General features: G+C 41.6%; 1 protein-coding gene across 1 annotated transcript in view; it reads left to right on the forward strand.

Annotated features, from left to right (window-relative positions):
- LOC126272086 (hemicentin-1) overlaps positions 1–22,816 on the forward strand; it is a 1,030,571-nt gene that overhangs the window by 92,332 nt on the left and 915,423 nt on the right. The window lies entirely within an intron of this gene.

Consider the following 22,816-nt stretch of genomic DNA (forward strand, 5'->3'; position numbering starts at 1 on the left):
TGTACGGGCCTTTCTGGATACAGAAAATGTTCGATTGCTGCCCTGGCCAGCACATTCTCCAGATCTCTCACCAATTGACAACGTCTGGTGGCCGAGTAACTGGCTCGTCACAATACGCCAGACACTACTCTTGATGAACCACAGTTCAGTGTTGAAGCTCCATGGGCAGCTGTACCTGTACACGCCTTCCAAGCTCTGTTTGACTCAATGCCCAGGCATATCAAGGCCGTTATTACGGCCAGAGGTGGTTGTTCTGGGTTCTGATTTCTCAGGATTTATGCACTCAAACTACGTGAAAATGTAATCACATATCAGTTCTAGTACAATATATTTGTCCAATGAATACCCGTTTATCATCTGCATTTCTTGTTGGTGTAGCTATTTTAATGGCCAGTAATGTAAAAGACAATTGTAATATGCTGGCAGCCCATGACATATTTACAGATCAGAATCTATTTCGTCAATAATACAAAGTTTTTGGTTACAATATTTCATTTATTTTAACACGAGTCCTTTCTTATTTAGAAGACACAAGTCACATTCTGGTGATTGCTTTAGATTTTCATCGAGCAGTAAAATAACAACATAGCTGTTAATTTTATCAGAATAGCTTTCAAAAAAGCATCTAAAGTATGAACAATTATTTTGCTTGCTATAAACCTTATTCACCCCAAAATATTTGACGTTCTACTGCAGCGGTGAATAACTTCCGCAAAATAGACTTTTGGCTGAGTTTGTCAAAGTTGAAATAAACTGTTTCGCGACCTAATATCATGATTTTTAACTATTATTTAAAGATAAAAAACTTGTAATTAATTACATCTACTACTGTAGGGTATCATTATTAAGCGTAGACTGCAGTAGTTTATTTGGTAGCTTTGGTCACTTAAGGTCGTACGTGCGTTACCTGTACATTAGGCATATTGCATATCTGTAAGGCATCACCGTATAACGACTGCTTTCTTTGCGTATACAATCAGTGTCGTAATAGATTCCTCTAAAAACCGGAAGGGCTGGTATCAATATAACATTTTTGTTCTGCATAGTTATCCTCCTGTCTGCTACTTAAAAGTAAACAGTATTTATAGCAGAATTGGAAATGTCAATGTTTAACTCAGGTTTTGTTCGAAAATTATTGATTTGTAGTGTGAAACAGAGGGATGTTACAATAATAATAATAAAAAATCTTATAGCCCTTGAAAACGCAATTTCTTCAACAAAAATAGTAAAAAAGTTGCAAAATAAAAATACAACACTTAGTCGAACTTATATAAAATATTTTTCTGTTATTTATAAACAACTTTCGCATATATCAGTCAGAAAAGTGAACTCTTGGCTTTTATCATGATGCAGAAAAATATAAACAATTACATGTATAATGGTTGTGGGTGCAGAAAGCAAAAGTAATTGCTGTGGGTACATAAATGGACTCAAGTTCCGCGATCAACTAATTTTTATTAGTTATGCAATTTATATTCTGTAAGGTTATAAAATAGGCAGTGGACTGACGCTGAATGATTTACGGTTCTAACTATGTGCAAAACAAATGAAAAAACAAAGAGGAGTCGACTGTTCCCAGTTTCTGTCTCTATCATTGTTACCAGTACTGCCTGTCATCCAACCATACACTATGTCATTTATGTAGTGTATCAGAACTACCTAACTGTAGTTTTGGCAGAGCGCAACTTTAGTATGAACCAATATTAGAATTTTTCTTTTCTATTCTATTCGTGTAGTGAACAAGGCCAAAATGACTGTTTACGTATATCTGTACGTATTCTGAACAGTCTTATATCGCTCTCGTGTTCTCTATGCAAGATATGCGCCAGACGCAACAGAATGACAGTACAGCCTTCCTACAGTATGAGTTTTCTGAACTTAACACAATATGTATTGGGAGAGCTACGCCGTTTTTCATCAAGTTCCCCGATCACCTCTGCTACAAATTTGTATTGGCTATACAGATCTGTTTTGTCGGTGTTAGTTCGTCAGGAAGTAGTACATTTTCATTTCTTTATAGTTTCAGCGTATATTTATTACGTATAAATAACAGTTTTACACGTACTGATATTATTGAAAAGCCAAACACAAGTTTCTTTCTTGAGAAAGTACATGACCCCAATGGCTTCCATCATTGGCGACGCATTGCTGGAAGATCCTTACTAGGTTCCCAATCATTACTTGAGGAATGGCTTTTACCTCCACCCATTTTGCGGCTTTCAACTCACTGGTATTATGGAGTTACTGTGAGACCCTATAGAAAAAAATGACAGGTTGATAGATTAAGTGATTTCTCTGGCCATCTGATATCACTTAATCATGAGAGTAATCGACATGGTAAATGCTGCCTCAATGTAGGCACTGAATTACGGGCTGTATGGTAGATGGGTAGATCACATAACTAATGAGGAAGTATTGAATAGGATTGGGGAGAAGAGAAGTTTGTGGCACAACTTGACTAGAAGAAGGGATCGGTTGGTAGGACATGTTCTGAGGCATCGAGGGATCACCAATTTAGTATTGGAGGACAGCGTGGAGGGTAAAAATCGTAGAGGGAGACCAAGAGATGAATACACTAAGCAGATTCAGAAGGATGTAGGCTGCAGTGGGTACTGGGAGATAAAGAAGCTTCCACAGGATAGAGTAGCATGGACAGCTGCATCAAACCAGTCTCAGGACTGAAGACCACAACAACAACAACATGGTCTGTGGCTCCAACTTGCTGGAAACATATCACGTTTAGACGGGAAGAGTCCCTCCAGGTGTGGAATGAAAAAATGTTAATCACGGCTACATACCGCTTGGAGTGAATTATCACTTCCGTCCCTTGTTGGCGTAAAAGAAAATCCAGATAAATGCGAATAAGACACGCTAACAGATTGCTCATCCATCCCAGGAATCGAGAATCTCGATTAGTTTTGCTTGTTATCAGTATCACTGCAAGCAAGACATACGTCTACCCAAGGACAAACAGTCAGATAAATATGACAAAAAAAAGGAAAGATTTTTTTCTTGTGATAATGAATTCCATACTGTGCCGGTCCAATTAGATGCGATATATGGCGTAATAACATTTACATCTTAGCAGGGTGACCAGCTGAAAATGTACTGTATCCGATGAGCCACCCTGTGTGCATTTAGAACATTAGAGGTCATATTAAATTTCCTTGGGTCACTTCCTACGTTACTTTCGATTACTCTTCTTCGGGCAGATATTACATTTGCATTAAATTTCTGACCGGCCTGAGTGGCCGTGCGGTTCTAGGCGCTACAGTCTGGAACCGCGCGACCGCTACGGTCGCAGGTTCGAATCCTGCCTCGGGCATGAATTTGTGTGATGTCCTTAGGTTAGTTAGGTTTAATTAGTTCTAAGTTATAGGCGACTGATGACCTCAGAAGTTCAGTCGCATAGTGCTCAGGGCCATTTGAACCATTAAATTTCTGAAATGTCATTTCCGCCATGGACCGTAATTATCGACAACGACTGACGGCAACGCCATAACACATACTCGGCTCGTTGCTGATTTTATTACCTGTGCGGCGAATGCCGGTGCCGTGGTAATTTATTTTATTACTTGTAATCGGTAATGTTGAAGTTTGTGCTTTTGCTTTCAAACTTTCTGAAAAAATGTAACCCCCATTTGACTGTACAACAGGTATTATTTCACGGTCTAAATTTCGGCCATTTCAAGTGTTACAAGTATTATAAATCATTAGACTTAAGTAGAACTCAAGTCATCGTCAAAAAAAATTTTTTTTTTTTTTTTCTGTATTGAGTTTCGATTCCCCCCGAAGGGGGCTGGCAGGCAGCAGCTTAGGAGGCCGCTCTTCAGCCTACAGAATTTGTTTTAAAAAGATGAAGATAATAAATAATAAAAACAGGCGATAAAATCGGCGACTTAAACGGTAAAATGGCGGAAAATTGTGGAACTTACAACTTATGCTAATAAAATACACATGAACCAGACAGGTAAATTAATAGACAGACAATTAAAAAACACGGCTACAGTCTGATTTCTGTTCGCAAGAGATATAAAAATCACACCCAGCAGCAACATGATTTCTGTTCGCAACACTTTTGAAAGGCGCACAATACTTGAACACTCACTCGGAACACTGCACTAAAAAGTTGGTACAAATATGACACACCACAGCCAAGGGCAGACGGGGGGGGGGAACCTGCGCAGATGGTGGGAAAGAAAAGGGGGGAAGGAGAGGAAAAACGAATTGGGGGGAGGGGGGGACGGAGCCGAGGGAGGGCGAGGACCATAAGAGGGGTGGGGGGCTGGGCAGATGGGAGAGGGAGTGGGGAAAGGCAGAGGAGGGGAATGCAAAAGGACCCGGGGGTGGGGGGGGGAGAAGGGAGGCACAGAGAGGGTAGGCGGGGAAAGTCATCGTCAAAACGTGTATCTTCGGTTAGATAAACCAATTTTGTCGAAATAAATGCGAGAGCATTGTGTAATATCCCAATATGGCAATTAGTGTGACTTAGTTGATATGGTTGTGGAAAAATTCGTGGCCATTGTTGCTACACCCCGTTTAAACAGCCACTGACATAAACAGTTTATGTCACGAACTTTAACTACTGCTCGATACTAGTTCAAATGGCTCTGAGCACCATGGGACTTAACTTCTAAGGTCATCAGTCCCCTAGAACTTAGAACTACTTAAACCTAACTAACCTAAGGTCATCACACACATCCATGTCCGAGGCGGGATTCGAACCTGCGACTGTAGTGGTCACGCAGTTCCAGACTGTACGCCTAGAACCGCTCGGCCACCTCGGCCGGCTCGATGCTAGTGTAACTGCTGAATTTGACCAACAGCTGAAAATAAACAATATTTTCAATTAATGTCGTCATTTCACAGGTATTACCTCCGTTTTAGCTGAATATTCGCCACCCAGAGTAATGAAGCAAAATAGCACGTGTGTTACTGCCCCTGGACTACACGAACGACGGCAGTCTACATGCATCACGAAGAGAGGCGAAAATTAGAAAGTCGTGTGCAAGCATTTTCTGCGGTTCCTCGAATATCATTAACAGATGGTGGAGGAGGAACGTGTGCCTTTGATGGCGGAGGGAGACGAATTAGGCGACCTCTAGAGCTCTTCGTCAGGCCGCAGCAAGTGGCGGCCGCAGACAATGCTGGCATCTAGTCTGGCGGCGCCACCGCCGCCTGCAGCGGCGCCTCGCGCGACAGGCACAATGCGCGCATTGTGCGCCGTGTCGGAGCCGCAGTCGGCCACTTTGCGAGCCCTGATGAGGTACTGCGCGCGATCGATGCGAGCCAGCCCGCCTGGGACCGAGTGCGCTGCGTTCGCGCCTTCTCGCTATTCCGCAGCCACTTTCTGCGGCTCTCCTACACCGGCTCTTCCTCACAATGTTACGGGGATTGGAGGTGGGATTACTTCAACGGTCGCTTTCAAGTTTTATAAATCTAGCGCCTACGTGCTCAGAGAGAAGAAATAAATTCTTTATATCCAAAAAATGATTCAAATGGCTCTAAGCACTATAGGACTTAATATCTGAGGTCATCAGTCCCCTAGAACTTAGAACTACTTAAACGTAACTAACGTAAGGACATCACACACATCCATGCCAGAGGCAGGATTCGAACCAGCGACCGTAGCATTAGCGGGTTCCCGACTGAAGCACCTAGAGCCACTCGGCCACAGCGGCCGGTCTTTATACTCGGTCCAGTCACGTTAATGTGACCACTGCCTGTGTTAGAGATCAACGTGCAATAACCACTCACAGACGGCAGGAGTCAGCACGAGCGGTAGAAGATATGCACTAAATAATGTAAGGGTAGCTTTGAGGGATGAAGTAGTGAAGGCAGAAGAGGATCAAGTAGGTAAAAAGATGAGGGCTAGTAGAAATCCTTGGGTAACAGAAGAAATATTGAATTTAATTGATGAAGGGAGAAAATATAAAAATGCAGTAAATGAAGCAGGCAAAAATGAATACAGACGTCTCAAAAATGAGATCGACAGGAAGTGCAAAATGGCCAAGCAGGGATGGCTAGAGGACAAACGTAAGGCTGTAGAGGCTTATCTCACTAGGGGTAAGATAGATACTGCCTACAGGAAAATTAGAGAGACCTTTGGAGATAAGAGAGCCACTTGTATGAACATCAAGAGCTCAGATGGAAACCCAGTTCTAAGCAAAGAAGGAAAAGCAGAAAGGTGGAAGGAGTATATAGAGGGTCTATACAAGGGCGATGTACTTGAGGAACATATTATGGAAATGGAAGAGGATGTAGATGAAGATGAAATGGGAGATATGATACTGCGTGAAGAGTTTGACAGAGCACTGAAAGACCTGTGTCGAAACAAGGCCCCCGGGGTGGACAACATTCCATTGGAACTAATGACGGACTTGGGAGAGCCAGTCCTGACAAAACTCTACCATCTGGTGAGCAAGATGTATGAGACAGGCGAAATACCCTCAGACTTCAAGAAGAATATAATAATTCCAATCCCAAAGAATGCAGGTGTTGACAGATGTGAAAATTACCGAACTATCAGTTTAATAAGTCACAGCTGCAAAATACTAACGCGAATTCTTTGTAGACGAATGGAAAAACTAGTAGAATCCGACCTCGGGGAAGATCAGTTTGGATTCCGTAGAAATGTTGGAACACGTGAGGCAATACTGACCCTACGACTTATCTTAGAAGCTAGATTAAGGAAGGGCAAACCTACATTTCTAGCATTTGTAGACTTAGAGAAAGCTTTTGACAATATTGACTGGAATACTCTCTTTCAAATTCTGAAGGAGGCAGGGGTAAAATACAGGGAGCGAAAGGCTATTTACAATTTGTACAGAAACCAGATTGCAGTTATAAGAATCGAGGGGCATGAAAGGGAAGCAGTGGTTAAGAAGGGAGTGAGACAGGGTTGTACCCTCTCCGCGATGTTATTCAATCTATATATTGAGCAAGCAGTGAAGGAAACGAAAGAAAAATTCGGATTAGGTATTAAAATCCATGGAGAAGAAATCAAAACTTTGAGGTTCGCCGATGACATTGTAATTCTGTCAGAGACAGCAAAGGACTTGGAAGAGCAGTTGAACGGAATGGATTGTGTCTTGAAAGGAGGATATAAGATGAACATCAACCAAAGCAAAACTAGGATAATGGAATGTAGTCGAATTAAGTCGGGTGATTTTGAGGGTATTAGATTAGCAAATGAGAGACTTAAAGTAGTAAAGGAGTTTTGCTATTTGGGGAGCAAAATAACTGATGATGGTCGAAGTAGAGAGGATATAAAATGTAGACTGGCAATGGCAAGGAAAGCGTTTCTGAAGAAGAGAAATTTGTTAACATCGAGTATAGATTTAAGTGTCAGGAAGTCATTTATAAAAGTATTTGTATGGAGTGTAGCCGTGTATGGAAGTGAAACATGGACGATAAATAGTTTGGACAAGAAGAGCATAGAAGCTTTCGAAATGTGGTGCTACAGAAGAATGCTGAAAATTAGATGGGTAGATCACATAACTAATAAGGAAGTATTGAATAGGATTGGGAAGAAGAGAAGTTTGTGGCACAAACCTGACCAGAAGAAGGGATCGGTTGGTAGGACATGTTCTGAGGCATCAAGGGATCACCAATTTAGTATTGGAGGGCAGCGTGGAAGGTAAAAATCGTAGAGGGAGACCAAGAGATGAATACACTAAGCAGATTCAGAAGGATGAAGGTTGCAGTGGGTACTGGGAGATGAAGAGGCTTCCACAGGATAGAGTAGCATGGAGAGCTGCATCAAACCAGCCTCAGGACTGAAGATCACAACAACAACAACAATGTAAATGACGTGTGACTAGGACCTCCCGGCGGGTATACCGTTCGCCGGGTGCCAGTCTTTCGATTTGACGCCATTTCGGCGACTTGCGCGTCGATGGGGATGAAATGATGATGATTATGACAATACCCAGACCCTGAGAGGAGAAAATCTCCGACCCAGCCGGGAATCGAGCCCGGGTCCTTAGGATTGACGTTCTGTCCCGCTGATAACTCAGCTCCCGGGGACGGACAGGATATGCACTGAAGCGCCAAAGAAATTGGTATATGCCTGCGTATTGAAATACACAGATATGAGCCGGCCGGTTTGTGGCCGAGCTGTTCTAGGCGTTTCAGCCCGGAACCGCGTGACTGCTGCGGCCGCAGGTTCGAATCCTGCCTCGGGCATGGATGTGTGTGATGTCCTTAGGTTAATTAGGTTTAAGTAGTTGAAAGGCTATGGGACTGATACCCTTAGATGTTAAATCCCATAGTGCTTAGAGCCATTTGAACCATTTCAACAAATATATGTAAACAGGCAGGATACGGCGCTGCGGTCGGCAACGTCTACATAAGACAACAAGTGTCTGGCGCAGTTGTTAGATCGGTTACTGCTGCTGCAATGGCATTTTTCAAGATTGTAGTGAGTCTGAATGTGGTGTTTCAGTCTGTACACGAACGATGGGAAACAGCATATCAGAGGTAGCGATGAAGTGGAGATTTTCTCGTACGAGTATTTCATCCGAAGACCAGTATCAGTTGCAAAGCGATTTAGAAAAGATTGCTGTATGGTGTGTCAGGTGGCAGTTGACGCTAAATAACGAAAAGTGTGAGATGATCCACATGAGTTCCAAAAGAAATCAGTTGGATTTCGATTACTCGATAAATAGTACAATTCTCAAGGCTGTCAATTCAACTAAGTACCTGGGTGTTAAAATTACGAACAACTTCAGTTGGAAGGACCACATAGATAATATTGTCGGGAAGGCGAGCCAAAGGTTGCGTTTCATTGGCAGGACACTTAGAAGATGCAACAAGTCCACTAAAGAGACAGCTTACACTACACTCGTTCGTCCTCTGTTAGAATATTGCTGCGCGGTGTGGGATCTTTACCAGGTGGGAGGACATCGAAAGGGTGCAAAAAAGGGCAGCTCGTTTTGTATTATCACGTTATAGGGGAGAGAGTGTGGCAGATATGATACACGAGTTGGGATGGAAGTCATTAAAGCATAGACGTTTTTCGTCACGGCGAGACCTTTTTACGAAATTTCAGTCACCAACTTTCTCTTCCGAATGCGAAAATATTTTGTTGAGCCCAACCTACATAGGTAGGAATGATCATCAAAATAAAATAAGAGAAATCAGAGCTCGAACAGAAAGGTTTAGGTGTTCGTTTTTCCCGCTCGCTGTTCGGGAGTGGAATAGTAGAGAGATAGTATGATTGTGGTTCGATGAACCCTCTGCCAAGCACTTAAATGTGAATTGCAGAGTAGTCATGTAGATGTAGATGTACTGTGAATATCAAATCTCTGACATCGCTGCGGCCGGAAAATGATCTTGCAAGAACTGGATCAACAACGACTGCAGAGAATCGTTCAACGTGACAGAAGTGCAACCCTTCCGCTGATTGCTGCAGATTTCAGTGCTGGACCATCAGCAAGTGTCAGCATGCGAACCATTCAGCCGAATATCATCGATATAGGCTTTTGGAGCCGAAGGCCCACTCGTGTACCGTTGATGACTGCACGACAAAAGCTTTACGCCTCACCTGGGCCTGTCAACGTCGACATTGGACTGTTCATGACTTGAAACATGTTGCCTGGTGGAACGAGTCTCGTTTCAAATTGTATCGAGCTTATGGACGTGTACAGGTATGGAGACAACCTCATGAGCCCATGGACCCTGCATTTCAGCAGGGGACTGTTCAAGCTGGTGGAGGCTCTGTAATAGTGTGGGACTGCTGATACATCTAGATACGACTCTGACAGGTGACATGTACGTAAGCATCTTCTCTGATCAGCTGCATCCATTCATGTTCGTTGTGCCTTCTGACGGCTTTGTGCAAATCCAACACAGCAGTGCGACACACTACACTTCAAGAATTGTTACAGAGTGGCTCTAGGAGCACTCTTCTGAGTTTAAACTCTTCCGCTGGCCACCAGATTCGCAGGACACGAACATTATTGAGCATATCTGGGATGCCTTGCTCCGTGCCGTCCAGAAAAGATCTCCACCCCCTCGTACTGCTACGGATTTATGGCCATCAATGGTTTCTGTTCTTTCGGGAACATACACTACCTTCATACACAGAACAATGTTCTGATCGCGACTGACCCTTCCAACATATTGAGGACATTGCCCAGATGCCGTTCGTGGTCAAATACAACAGTGAAACCTACATGGTTGTGTAGCATCCATATTTATGTGCAAGTACGCATTTCTCGCGGTTTTATATTTTTGTCCAGCCTCTGTAGTTACTAGAAGTACTGGAACGTAAACGATGAGCTGTGTTAACAAGAATAGAATAACAGCTTTTTAATTGTAGTGCTACATTAGAATGCTGAAGATTAGATGGTTTGATCGAGTAACTCATAAATACTTGGTGAAGCGAATTGGGGAGAAAATAAATTCATTCCACAACTTGACTAAACAAAGGGATAGGTTGATGGGACAGAATAACTAATAGTTAGCCTGACAGTGGAGGGTAATTTGGAGGGGAAAATTTGTAGGAGGTCAAAGCTTGATTAATTACATGTAGCAGATTGAAATTGATGTACATTAACACAACAGTGTCTCTCGCCAAGTACATGGACCTGTGAGAGATTTCGCCTGAAACTATGCAGCCCACATAACATAAATGTCATGCATTTCTTTCTTCAAGACAATTTCCAGTCGCATTCTGCAGGGGCAATGAAGACGCTCCAGCAGCGTTTTCGATGGAAAATGTTTGATCACCCACAATACAGCCCTTAATTGGCTCCCTTCGTTGTTCATCTCTGCTCACGTGAACCGCTGGCTAGGAAGACAGCATTTAGGCACAAAGAACGAATGGCCGACCAGCGTAGAGAATTGGCGGAAAGCACAGGCGACTGCTTTCTGTGACGAGGGCACTGGAAGGTTTATACAACGCTACGACAAATGTCCAAGTCGGAGCGGCGACTATTTACAGAAGTAGCTGGATGGTGTGGCTAACTGTTGCGACCAAAAATTTTTGGTTTTTCTGCCGTTTTCATTTCGCAACCGATCTGTCCTTACATTCCAAACAGCCCTCGTATTAACTGTAGTAGTGTTGCAGTTTCAAAGTAATGTGAGATGTGAGTTGTACAAGTTTGTTAATTTTTTATAGCAAACAATATAATGCTGGTAACGCTGATTCAGCGTACAGGGCAAGCTTGTTATTAACGCATATACGCATTCAGTTACATTAACCCCTGTGAAAAGCTACCTATATAGAAATGAATAAATTACTGTTAGCGATAAGCGTTGTTAATCCTTGACCACATGAATAAAATGCTATGGGGGGAAAAAAGATGGCCGGAACTAAATATCTAAGGCGTGTCTGCTAAACACAAATTATGTATAAATCAGAGACGAGCTTCACATTAAAATTTCCTGCTGCTATCTCTCAGCTGAAAAATTTGTGCGGTGTTTCATCCTGGTGCAGTGATCGAAAGGTATTAAACTTTTATTCCTTCAGTAAAACTTTGATTAGTTCTGTCGTAGCCTTCTCAGTATAAAAAAAAGAAAAACACTTTTATTATTTCCTCTAGCGGAACGGTTAATGCTATCTGACCGCAGAGTAAGATTAGCTGAACATAATTTTTTCAACTGCTATTTTAACCATACGATTAGAGTGACCATTATTTGTAGTATAGATAGACAAAAAGGTTAAATTTTTAAACTAAAAATTGGTGGACGGTATTTATACATAATGTGAAACCTAGTTTCATTTTTAGATTCCGGACCTTAATCGCTAAAAACTGAACACTTATAGGATCTCTTCGTCGTCCGTCTTTCTGTCTGTCTGACTCTGTCTGTTAAGACCCCTTTTTCTCAAGGATGGGTGTGGTATCAAGTTGAAATTTATGTCAAAGTGTAAGGTCTGCGGTATGTTGGCTGTGTAAATAATTTAAGCTCCTAAGTCAGTACAATCAAAAGATACGAACATATACGAGTATGTCGCATAGTTTGGTACTCGCAGTCTCTTTCCTCAAAACGTATGGTCGAAATATTTATATGCATCTCGGAGCTGATGGTTCAGCTGTTCCTACAAAACGCTCACAACGCACGCAAGCGCACGCCGAGGTACAGTACTCCCTTCGCTAATCATTAACGCAGAGTTTTTGTCGACCTCGTAGTTGGCGAGTGACAAGCTCAGTCTGACGTTCCGCGCAGGATCACACTGAAGACAGAAAGTCCTCAAATGCAGGCGGTGAGGAAGAGAAGAGGCTGGCTGATTAATGCAAAGCTGTATTCAATGACGCGTTACCAGAGTGGAATGAGTCTGCTGTAGATATTTTTACACGACATTGCCGGAGATAAAAAACACCGATGGCAGTGGGAAAGAAACGTCCAGTCGCACCATTTCTAGAAGAAAGATTCGTTTATCTGAAGTTGCACAAGCAATCTACAAATCTTATTTTTTGTTTTCTTAAGAATAACACTGCTTTGTAACATTATGTTTTACAGGATTTTCATTTGTACATATTTAAAGATTAAAATCATGTTAAAAATGCTATCGCCTTCGGAGAATGTCTCTTACGGTAGGCTGAAAGTGACGGTGTGAAGCAGAGGTAGATTTGATTTTTTGTTTGATTTTTTTAAGATTAAACTTGGTTACAAAAGTAGATAGTTAGAGGAAAAAGAAGCGCTTGCATGAATACAGGGAGGACCATGGATCGAGTCTCTTTCGGACCACGGATTGTTCACTTTGCATTTTAACTTACTTATCTCTCAACGATCACCAGAAATTTCACGTCATTGGGAATCTACCTTAAAGTGTAGGTCCTCGTTTCCTGGCCGGATAACTCGAGTAGGTGAGCGACACGCGAATAGCTGAAGTGGCGTCCCGTAGAAAGTCTTGCACCAGGCGCTTTAATTGCAATAATTTATTATTATTATTATTATTATTATTATTATTATTATTATTATTATTATTATCTTCTTTCCTTTCTCAGACCTTAGGTCTGGTTAAAATGGAAAGTTACGCGGAACTTGATCAAGCCTGACTTGCCTTTAACTGTACGGCATATGTTACATTGCATTTAGGAACTTTCGGGTAACTGAACATGTATCAATAATTACAGATTTCTGTAGTTGTATAAATAAGTTTGGATTTAGCTGTATTGCGTTGATGTACTGGTGGATATTGTGTGGTATGACTCCTGTAATTAATAGTATAATTGGTATAATGTCAACTTTATCCTGATGCCACATGTGCTTGACTTCCTCAGCAAGTTGGATGTATTTTTCCATTTTTTCTCCTGTTTTCTTGTGTATATTTGTTGTACTGGGTATGGATATTTCGATTAGTTGTGTTGATTTTATTATTATTATTTTGTTATGTATATACGTAATTAAATTTGTACGGAACGCTCAGACAGCATGTCCTACTCGCACTTGTCCGGTTTCCTTATGATTCAAGAAAAAAATTGGCCGCTAGTTCCTGCAGTGTGTATTACGTAACGGATAAAGACAGCTCCAGTAGCAGGTTGCGTATCTAACAGCTACCAGCGCCAACAAAAAATTGGTTTTCTGTGTCTCATGTAACTGTTAACCGAATTTAAAGATTTAAAACGCTGTCACAATCAACTCATTACGAGTTATAATCTTGTGTTAAATATTTAACACATAAGTACTAAAATTAGGATCTGTACATATGTCTTGAGGTAGGGTAGGGTAGCTCGCTGCGCGGAAATTAGCCAGACTGTATTCGTCAAGTGTTTGAGAATGAGAGCACTTAGCTACTTTCACCAAACTTCACACAATTTCAAATCTATTCGAAACATTTTCTCATCGACACCCCCAACAAAATAATCAGAGGGTAAAAGTTTCTCTCTTACTTCCTTTCCACTATTCATCTAATAAAATTTCAGCATCAGCTGTGACGTTTTAATTTATTACTTCTTTACTACTAACTGTGTTCTCAACTAAATTTGCAGACATTATCCGTGTATATTGCTCAGTGTACCTGCAAAATCACATCACACACAGCTCAGGAGACTGAGATTCGAGAGAAATTTGTTTTCTTTCGAAGTTCGATTCTTTAAAAATTCTGGGGTGTGGTTGCTCGTTTATGCCCTTTGCAGTGAAACTACTGTAATCCCCAGGTAGCTTCGATGTAGTCAGTACCAAAAAAATGCTCTGTTGACAAATTGCCACTACATTGGAAACTTCTTTAAAAAGGTTAAAAAAGAATAAGTTCGTACATCTCGTTTTGGTCGGATCCGAACTAAATCCCACATACACAGCAATAACAAGTTTAAGTGGAGTGCCAACCCTGTAGTAGAAAAGGACTAGAGTTTATTTACGATGAAATTTCTGTCTCTCAGCTGAATTTTCAACCAGGTGATTCGGCGGAAATTTACCGTCCGCGTCTAAGCAACAGCTTTCTTCCGCGTCTCCGTGTGACGCTCGACAAACTAAAAAACGATGTCGCTCCTATACATTGTTAACTAATAACAGTCTTCCTTACTTCTTCGTAATTGACGGTTAGCTACACTGCTACAGATGTCTTTGCCCATCGGCATGCAAACGCCACGTACGCTATGTCCAGTATGCTCAAATTAGCTCTATTGCAATTTCCTTCGAACATTATTAAGACTATTTTAAGTGCATATAACAAGTAAAGGATCTGACTTTTAACTCCTGAGATCGGCAGATTTTTGCTGTGGGAATATCTGTGAAAGTAACTCCACTAGGCAATGGGCCTTCATATTCCGCAATAAAGGTAAAAATCGCGAAAGATCATAAAGGATAATCATAAATATCGCCAAGGTAAGAGCGCCACTTCAATATGCGAGTGGTGAACGTTTGAGGCCCGCGGTCTGATTTCGGTGAACTAAATGCTTTTGTTGTTGTTATGGATGGAATGATCGTTGCGATATTTATTGGCTCCAAAAAGGATGCAAATCATTGGTATTCGTATTAGAATTATCCTCTTCGGCAGTATTTACCCATTAATTGTCGCTCACTAGTGTGCGATATATCCATATGTGAAATTCCATTCCCTTGTTACGGCGATCTGATTGGCGCGCGAATCATTAGGAGGCAAGAAATTCGAAACCAGTGAGGCCTAATTGCTCGTTAGCGAAAGTCAAGTCTTGCAGTGCGTCCATCAGCAATTAACAGCTCTAATTTACGCTATTATGTTGCGAGGGTAGGTGAGTACGTCGCGATAGCGAAGGAGAACGGGCCACTGGACAGTGGCCAAAATCATAATGAAGAAACAGCTCTTTCATTAGGACCAGGCGGCCGTATTTTTCCCTCGCCGTTACTCTCGGTGCAACACAATGTTCTCTTTTTGCGACATACGGCGTCGGTTCCAGGTTATTGTCTTTTCAGCACATGCCACTTAATCTTTTTGAGGGACGTTAAATAACCGCAGTAAAGCAGTCGCGAGGTATTTACATAAACGCCACGAGCCGCCACCCTGTCGGACAGACTTTTTTTTTTTTTGTTCCGCTTCTCTATTCCGTTTTCGAGCCGGTGGCGCTCCCATCGGCCTTCGCAATTACACCAGCGGCGTACGTTTCGACCAAAAATCCAAGCTGCGGCCACTGCCCGGTCGGTCGGCCGGTTTTTGCCGCGTAATCCGAATGTACGGTGGGCGGGTAATAAAGCACGAGTAATGAGTGTTTTCTCGCCGGCCATTACTCTCGGCCGGTTTGAATGCCGGCTCCGCGCCGCTGTTTCGCACAATGCCGGCCGGCGCACTTGCGCTCCGAGATATATGGCGCTCGTCCGCGAATATCAGCTCTTTCATGGCGGATTTTCGGATTTCATAGAGTGGAAACGCAAAATTATGTACATCGCCGCCAGCCAGGCTCGTTGCTGTGCTTAATATATGTAAACGAAGCCCTGTCCGCGAATTACGGACGACACATTTCCCCACCGGCCGACGCAGATGGCCGCGGTCGGGCGCACCTTTAGGATACATTTCTCTTTTCCCCTCGTTGCTATTGATATGTCCTGTAGTACACAAACATTTTGTATCAGTGAAGGAAACGCTTTCGTCATACACCTTCTTTTGTGGGTGAATATACACTGAAGTGTGAAAGAAACTGGTATAGGTACGTGTATTCAAATACAGAGATATGTAAACGGGCAGAATACGGCGCTGTGGTCGGCAACGCCTGTATAAGACATGTGTCTGGCGCAGGTTATCAAGATTTAAATGAATTTGAATATGGTGTTCGAGGCGATGCACGAGCGATGGGACACAGCATTTTCGAGGTAGCGATGAAATGGGGATTTTTCCATACGACTATTTCACAAGTGTTCCGCGAATATCAGGAATCCGGTAAAACATCAAATCACCGACATCGCTGCGGCCGCAATAAGATCCTAAAAGAATGGGACCAACGACGACTGAAGAGAATCGTTCAGCGTCACAGAAGTGCAACCCTTGCGCAAATTGCTGCAGATTTCAGTGCTCGGCCATCAACAAATGCGAACAATTCAACGAAACATCATCGATATGGGCTTTCAGAGCCGAAGGCCCACTCGTGTACCCTTGATGACTGCACGACACAGCGCTTTACACTTCGCCTGGGCCAGTCAACATCGACATTGGACTGTTGATAACTGGAAACATGTTACCTGGTCGGACGAGTCTCGTTTCAAATTGTATCAAGCGATGGACTTGTACGGGTCTGGACACAAAATCATGAATCCATGGACCCTGCATGGCAGCAGGTGACTGTTCAAGATGGAAAATCGGTACAGAGCTACCACAAATGTCTAAATTAGAGCTAGAAGGTGTAGCTAATGTTGCAAATAAAATATTTTCGATTTTCGTGGTGATTTTCATTTTGCAACCGATCGGTCCTTAATTTCCGAACTGGCCTCGTATTTGATCAACGGAGTAATACGTCACGTAATTTGTCTCCCACTTCAGTGATGAATAAGAGTAGAATGTCAGGCATTGGAGTGACATATTTTAAAATAGGCCTCTTAAAAACTACGCTTATTAACAAGCACTGTTTGAAACAGATGTTTAGCTTTTTCCAAATAATGCCTCATTTATGATTCTTGTGAGTTGTAATTCTCAGTTATATGGCATTGTTTCTTCAACGAGTTGTACTTCTGTAATATTAGTTTTGTTGATGTTCAAACACTGATTGAATACAAATGCACATAAATGACCTTCATGGGTTGTAAAGCGGACAAATCTTCACATTTTAAAATAATTTTTATTCTGTTGTAGCCGTTCGAGTAGATGTACTTCACTATTGAGAAACAATGACCACAGTGTTTTAACATATTTCATCTCTCAGGAAAGATGTAAGCTTTTTTAAATGGTGTTATGCTGATTTTGACACCAGCAGAGCAGTTCCCGTAGGGACAAATTTAACAATGTAACTGTTTACGGGCTTGCATTTCTCCTATTTTTTGCAAAGTACAAATTCTTCGTTCGTTAGTTTTTTTTTCCTAAAGGTGTTTCAGCCCCTGTGTTCAATCATCACTTGGTTCTTATCTTAGCAAAATCTTAAAATACACAAAGCTAGTACATGAGATGGCAGCCCATGGTTTGTTCGGTCCGTGTCACTGCGCACGTATTAACTTATTAACTCTCTTGCTCATTTATTATATATTAATATCGGGCCCTGGCTGATTCTTGCATCTATATTCCTTTAGCCTTTCTGTTTGGATGTGAAGCTGCCTTACCGAGTAAGTCAGTTATAGATACACTGTAATCCTAACTTACGGACGGTGGTGGCTTTTGTGTAAGAACACAAGAGCATGTGAACACCCTAACTTGTGACACCTTGTGGATTTATTGGTGACCTGGGCGCAGAGTTCGGGATTCTGGCCGAGGTCACCCATGAAGAGAAAACAGCTGATAATTTATACACAGTGTTCAAAATAAGTGTACAGTCACGTTTGCTAATATGTAGTGAGACGTCTTTGTGAAGTCATTTCATAACACGCTTGTCGAATTCCGTACGATTTATTCACTTTACTACCTGATTTTAGCCCAATTCATGAACTCTTCCAGGAAAACTGAGCACTCAGATAATGCATATTGAATATTATATGTGTGTTTTAACGTGGGCTTTCGGTTTTGTTTTGTGGGAAGCGCTGAGTTGGTCATCGTCCGCTGGGAGCACAGGATAACCAACTTAGGTTTCCAATACCTGAACAGAGAAGTTTATCCATCTTAGTCGAAGGCTTTTTTTGTGTGTGAGGTTTGTGACGAAGGGCTACCCCTCTGGTAGATTCCCCTGTACGGGGAGCTAGGTAATCTCGAAAGAGAAAGTGGCACTCTTCGGTGAACGCTTGGTGAGTACGGATCATAGCTCCGAAGGAGGGTTTCAGATGATAGGAAGTAGGTTGAGTTAGGACTTCGGTATGTTTAACTGTTGAAATACTTAAGAACTTCAGCTTAAGTGAAGCGTGTGAAGCGAGTTATTTTTCAGAATGTGCCATAATTATATTGCTTTAAATAGGTGATTTTTGGGTGCTTGAGTTAGAAGTGTGGAAGTTACTTTGTTCATTTTTAACAACGTTGAAGTAGAATTTCAAACGATAAATCTGATAAGGAAAAGCTGGTTAGGATCACTTCAACCATACGTGGGTGTAATACTGTATCGAAGCGAGTATGATTTTTAAGGATCTTTAAACTTATATTTTGTGGAAATTGATTTCGTCTTTGTGTATTGATTTTGTGCCACGTGTCTGGTAATCAGTGACCCTTCTGGTCCACCACGGCACCGCAAGAGGCTTAATTTCCACAAGTAACTTGTTTAATGAGATATAATTACTGCAAGAATATCTTTTCTTTCGTGCGCTTTCTAAAAAGCAGCACAACAGTTTGATTCGGAAAGCACCACGTACTCTAGTTCGGCCGTTTGCAAGCAGCAGCCGCAGTTAGTATGTTGAATAATTATCGCACAGCCTCGTGCAATGGTTAAACGTCTGTCCACAATGGTGCATGCGTAGAATCGTAACGCGAATCTCACTGAGATATTTTTATGGTATGAATGCAAAGGAGATGATAGTATCATTGTCTCCCACCCCGTTTTCTGTGTTTCTTCTTGTTTTAGTTAAATTGTGCTCTATTACATTCTCATGGGCCGGCCGGTGTGGCCGAGCTGTTCTAGGCGTTTCAGACTGGAACCGCGCAACTGCTACGGTCGCAGGTTCGAATCCTGCCCCGAGCATGGATGTGTGTGATGTCCTTTGGTTAGGTAGGTTTAAGTAGTTCTAAGTTCTAGGGGACTGATGACCACAGATGTTAAGTACCATAGTGCTCAGAGCCATTTGAATTTGAAAATCCATTTTATATTGGTGTTCTAGTTAGTGGCAGTGAACCTAAGGCCACTGATACATTTCAAAGTGAAGTAAAATATGTATCATACAAGGTGAAAAATATTATTCAACTAACAATCTGCAAAAAGGAAGGAATGGTAACATTTTTAATAAAGGTATTTTTTTACAGCATATGTCTGTACTTAAATTTAAAAAGGGAAATGGATAGGGTAAAGTTAAATATAGTGGGAATTAATGAAGTTCGATGGCAGGAGGAACAAGACTTTTGGACAGGTGAATACAGGGTTATAAATACAAAATCAAATAGGGGTAATGCAGGAGTAGGTTTAAAAATGAATAAAAAAATAGGAGTGCGGGTAAGCTACTACAAACAGCATAGTGAACGCATTATTGTGGCCAAGATAGACACAAAGCCCACGCCTACTACAGTAGTACAAGTTTATATGCCAACTAGCTCTGCGGATGACGAAGAAAGTGAAGAAATGTATGATGAGATAAAAGAAATTATTCAGGTAGTGAAGGGAGACGAAAATTTAATAGTCATGGGTGACTGGAATTCGTCAGTAGGAAAAGGGAGAGAAGGAAATATAGTAGGCGAATATGGATTGGGGGGAAGAAATGAAAGAGGAAGCCGTCTGGTAGAATTTTGCACAGAGCATAACTTAATCATAGCTAACACTTGGTTCAAGAATCATAAAAGAAGGTTGTATACATGGAAGAAGCCTGGAGATACTAGAAGGTATCAGATAGATTATATAATGGTACGACAGAGATTTAGGAAGCAGGTTTTAAATTGTAAGACATTTCCAGGGGCAGATGTAGACTCTGACCACAATCTATTGGTTATGACCTGTAGATTAAAAATGAAGAAACTGCAAAAAAGTGGGAATTTAAGGAGATGGGACCTGGATAAACTAAAAGAACCAGAGGTTGTACAGAGTTTCAGGGAGACCATAAGGGAACAATCGTCAGGAATGGGGGAAAGAAATACAGTAGAAGAAGAATGGGTAGCTTTGAGGGATGAAGTAGTGAAGGCAGCAGAAGATCAAGTAGGTAAAAAGACGAGGGCTAGTAGAAATCCTTGGGTAACAGAAGAAATATTGAACTTAATTGATGAGAGGAGAAAATATAAAAATGAAGTAAATGAACCAGGCAAAAAGGAACACAGATGTCTCAAAAATGAGATCGACGGGAAGTGCAAAATGGATAAGCAAGCATGGCTAGAGGACAAATATAAGGATGTAGAGGCTTATCTCACTAGGGTTAAGATAGATACTGCCTACAGGAAAATTAATGAGACCTTTGGAGAAAAGAAAACCACTTGTATGAATATCAAGAGCTCAGAAGGAAACCCAGTTCTAAGCAAAGAAGGGAAAGCAGCAAGGTGGAAGGCGTATATAGAGGGTCTATGCAAGGGAGATGTACTTGAGGACAATATTATGGAAATGGAAGAGGATGTAGATGAAGATGAAATGGGAGATACGATACTGCGTGAAGAGTTTGACAGAGCACTGAAAGACCTGAGTCGAAAGCAGGCTCCCGGAGTAGACAACATTCCATTGGAAGTACTGACGGCCTTGGGAGAGCCAGTCCTGACAAAACTCTACCATCTGGTGAGCAAGATGTATGAGACAGGCGAAATACCCTCAGACTTCAAGAAGAATATAATAATTCCAATCCCAAAGAAAGCAGGTGTTGTCAGATGTGAAAATTACCGAACTATCAGTTTAATAAGTCACAGCTGCAAAATGCTAACGCGAATCTTTACAGACGAATGGAAAAACTAGTAGAAGCCGACCTTGGGGAAGATCAGTTTGGATTCCGTAGAAATGTTGAAACACGTGAGGCAATACTGACCCTACGACTCATGTTAGAAGCTACATTAACGAAGGGGAAACCTACGTTTCTAGCATTTGTAGACTTAGTGAAAGCTGTTGACAATTTTGACTGGAATACTCTCTTTCAAATTCTGAAGGTGGCAGGGGTAAAATACAGGGAGCGAAAGGCTATTTACAATTTGTACAGAAACCAGATGGCATTTATAAGAGTCGAGGGACATGAAAGGGAGGCAGTGGTTGGGAAGGGAGTGAGACAGGGTTGTAGTCTCTCCGCGATGTTATTCAATCTGTATATTGAGCAAGCAGTGAAGGAAACAAAAGAAAAATTCGGAGTAGTTATTAAAATCCATGGAGAAGAAATAAAATTCTTTGAGGTTCGCCGATGACATTGTAATTCTGTCAGAGACAGCAAAGGACTTGGAAGAGCAGTTGAACGGAATGGATAGTGTCTTGAAAGGAGGATATAAGATGAACATCAACCAAAGCAAAACGAGGATAATGGAATGTAGTCGAGTTAAGTCGGGTGATGCTGAGAGAATTAGATTAGGAAATGAGACACTTAAAGTAGTAAAGGTGTTTTGCTATTTGGGGAGTAAAAGAACTAATGATGGTCGAAGTAGAGAGGATATAAAATGTAGACTGGCAATGGCAAGAAAAGCGTTTCTGAAGAAGAGAAATTTGTTAACATCGAGTATAGATTTAAGTGTCAGGAAGTCGTTTCTAAAAGTATTTGTATGGAGTGTAGCCGTGTATGGAAGCGAAACATGGACGATAAATAGTTTGGACAAGAAGAGAATAGAAGCTTTCGAAATGTGGTGCTACAGAAAATGCTGAAGATTAGATGGGTAGATCACATAACTAATGAGGAAGTATTGAATGGGATTGGGGAGAAGAGAAGTTTGTGGCACAACTTGACCAGAAGAAGGGATCGGTTGGTAGGCCATGTTCTGAGGCATCAAGGTATCACCAATTTAGTATTGGAGGGCAGCGTGGAGGGTAAAAATCGTAGAGGGAGACCAAGAGATGACTACACTAAGCAGATTCAGAAGGATGTAGGTTGCAGTAGGTACTGGGAGATGAAGAAGCTTGCACTGGATAGAGTAGTATGGAGAGCTGCATCAAACCAGTCTCAGAACTGAAGACCTGAAGAAGACATGTCTGTACTGACGCTTTTTATCAGAACTAGGAACACATCAGTTATCATTGTGGTTTCCTACGACTTGCATTCCTGCAATCAGACACAGATGCAAGAATAGACGAGCTGGCCATAACATTCTACGGTAATAAAATCAATGTATCACCAGCCTTATTGCATTCTTACTTAATGTTTCTAGTCAGGCACCAGTTATGTGTAGTTAGGATGTGCAACCAAATATTTAGATACAATAAATAATCTACGTGAAAGATAATTATGTGGTGTTGATCTTACTAACTTACCCCGATTTCCAATCCTGAAGTAATAAAGTTGCTTCATGCACGACATGGAGTGCTATTTATCTGACTACTTAAAGAAATTTGCATAGTTGTAATAATTTTCAAGCCTCGTTTTTTTCTAAATGGTTAGGAAGAGCTTGGGCTGGTGGCGATCCTGAATTTCTGAATTTTTATCATTATTTGTGTGAGGGAAGCAGCTAGAAATGCGAGATAACGTATATGGCTCGCTGAGAAACGTCGTAAAGATAGTAATACGTTACAGTAGCGATGAA

This window comes from Schistocerca gregaria, chromosome 5, assembly GCF_023897955.1.
Source record: "Schistocerca gregaria isolate iqSchGreg1 chromosome 5, iqSchGreg1.2, whole genome shotgun sequence".
Lineage (NCBI taxonomy): Eukaryota > Metazoa > Arthropoda > Insecta > Orthoptera > Acrididae > Schistocerca > Schistocerca gregaria.